The 2,500-nt window shown below is 52.1% G+C and overlaps 1 pseudogene; it reads right to left on the bottom strand.

The window, feature by feature from the left end:
• Positions 1–2,500, bottom strand: part of LOC121875023 — a 9,061-nt pseudogene that overhangs the window by 3,455 nt on the left and 3,106 nt on the right.

The raw sequence follows: 2,500 nt of genomic DNA, 5'->3' as shown, positions 1-2,500 counted from the left end.
AGTCATCTAACATGGCAAGGTTTCTCCTCATACCCAGATTGGATTCAGAGACTACTACCAGGTCATCAGCAAATCCGGTTACTGCAACGTTGGTGTGTTCGTCGAAGCGGTAACCAGTCGCTTGGCCTAGTGATGCCAGGTATTCGTCCACCACGGAACAAAAGAGGAAGGACGAGAGTGGACAACCCTGTTTAACTCCTCTAGTGATGGAGATAGTCTCTGATTCTTCCCCGTTGACACAGATCTGGGTCTCCAAGCCGTCATACAAGTCCTGCACAACGCCTAGAATATGCTGTGGTGTATCTAGCCTGCGGAGAGCTTTATTGAGAGAAGAGTGCGAGATGGTGTCGAAGGCCTTTGCAACGTCTATGAAAGCAATATAGACGTTCCTCTTCTCTCTACGGGCGTGTCTGATGATCCCTTCTATGAGTGCGAGGTTTTCCCCGCACCCGTCGACTTCCCGAAAAGCCTTTTGGCTAATGCTGGTGTCCGCATTCTTGCTCAACCTGTGTGCCAGGATCTTGCAATATACCCTAAGGAAGTGTGACCCGATGGTGATGGGTCGCCAGTTGGATGGATTTCCTAGGGGCGACTTCTTGGGGAGCATAGTTGTTCTGCTCATTTTGGTCCATGGGGGAACCCTTGCCAGGTATAGCCACACATTAAAGACCCTGCCCAGAACTCCTGATCCCAGTCTTTGTAGGGCTTTGGAGTCTAACTCTGGGTTCTCAGGGCCTGCTGCCGTCTCAGGTCCTCGTAGTGCTGCCAGAATGTCCTCCTTGGAGATTGGCAGGAGAGTGTTTAGCATGTTATCATTGTTTTTTCTGGTGTATGGCAAGTTGTCAGGGGGAGATGGTGCGGAGAACCTGGGTCTATATTCGCTGTCAAATTCAGCGACCGTAGGTGTCTCCCCCTCGAATTCCACAGCATCAATGATCTTTTTAGCAAGCTCTTTGGGGTTTCGTTGGTAGGCCCTTTGTGTACGTGCATACTCCCTCTTCTTCCGCACTTTCCTAGGAAGATGTTGTTCCCGAGGTTGATTATTGGTGGTGGTACTCCTCCGAGGTTGTCTCCTTCCGGTGAAGAGCCTCGGTCTGTGCTGCCTGAGTGCTGTCTCTAAACCGTCCAGTACTGCACCATAGTCCCCCTCCGTTAGGTCTTCGGGAGCGGGGATGTAGTGCAACACCTGGTTAAGGTCAGAGATTAGCGTGTTAGCCTCCTCCTCCTCCTCCTCACTGAGCGTCCTGAGATACTCCCACAACCTCCTCCTAGCCTCGAGCTCATGGTCCAGTTCTTCTTCTTCAGATTCGCTGGAGGAGTCGTCTGGATCTGATGGGTTGGGGTCGTTCCCTCCTTGGGGGAGGTTTTGGGGGTTCGGGGCATCGTCGTCACCTAGGTCAGGGTGCGGATGTAGCCTCTGTTGGTTGATGTTCGCAAGGCTTTCTTGTACAGCTGTTTTGTACTTCGAGATTCTTCTCATTGCTTTGAGCCTTTCTAGGCCAATTGAACCTCCAGGAAGACTTTCCAGCAAGAGCTGGTTGATAAAGGTTGTCTTCCTGCCGGACAGGAGGATCCGTACTTCTTCCTCGGCAATTAATGCAACCTCTTGAGGCGAGTATGGTACCCTTTTAGCTGGTTTGAGTGCCTTGTTATACATTTCCTTGTGCGTTAGTCGAGTGTGCTGGGTGAGGCCCCTCGCACTTAAAAATGTTCTCCCACAAACATCACACTGATGCATCTTAGGGTCGGCACGAGGTGGTGTCTTGCTGCGATCTTTGGATGGTAGGGTGCAGCTTAGTGTCTCGTCGAAACTGTCGGGACAGCTATTCCTACAACATTCAAGGAAATGTTTTTCACACCTTTCTGGCTTGCTGACTGCCATTTTGCAATTGCCACATCTGATGGTCACTACCCGATGGTGTTTGGCCCGAGCATGCCTGATGTACTTGAGGATGTTGTGGTACACCTCGGTGCAATGGGCACAATTGATTGTAACTAAAGCGCAGCATCCATAATATTCAATCTCATTCGCCGCTCTGCTAACAGACGCGTCCAGTTGACTTCTACTGGTCTGATTGGGGTGATCCATGGCTTCTATCTGAACAGAAGCCGTGGTGTCTGAAGGACTTAATGGGCCTGGGGGCTTGCCAGGTTTCCCATCCTTCACCAGAGATACTCCCCTAGAGAGAGCCCCGTCTGACTGGGGCGTACTCTCTCCGAGATACTGCCGTTCCCAGGACGGTGGGGGGTCACGTGGTGCCCCTGCAACCACGGACCCCGCCCTCCTAGTGTGGGGACCTCGCCCGCCGGCGCAGTCCCCACCCTCCTTCTCCTCCGGACTCACACTCTGTTTTGATAGCACACGCTTTTGCCGAACAGCTAAGCTGAACGCCCGACTCTCGCCTGCCTTGGAAGCTGAAGGCTCCACTGACGGTGGGCACGGGTCGATAGTTGCGTTGAATATCAGCTTAACTTTAAAACACAATAACCGCTTATCCGA

This window comes from Homarus americanus, unplaced genomic scaffold (genome assembly GCF_018991925.1).
Source record: "Homarus americanus isolate GMGI-L3 unplaced genomic scaffold, GMGI_Hamer_2.0 scaffold16936, whole genome shotgun sequence".
Classification (NCBI taxonomy): Eukaryota; Metazoa; Arthropoda; class Malacostraca; order Decapoda; family Nephropidae; genus Homarus; species Homarus americanus.
Note: the sequence above shows the minus strand (reverse complement) of the source record. Positions and strands in the feature narration are given on the sequence as shown.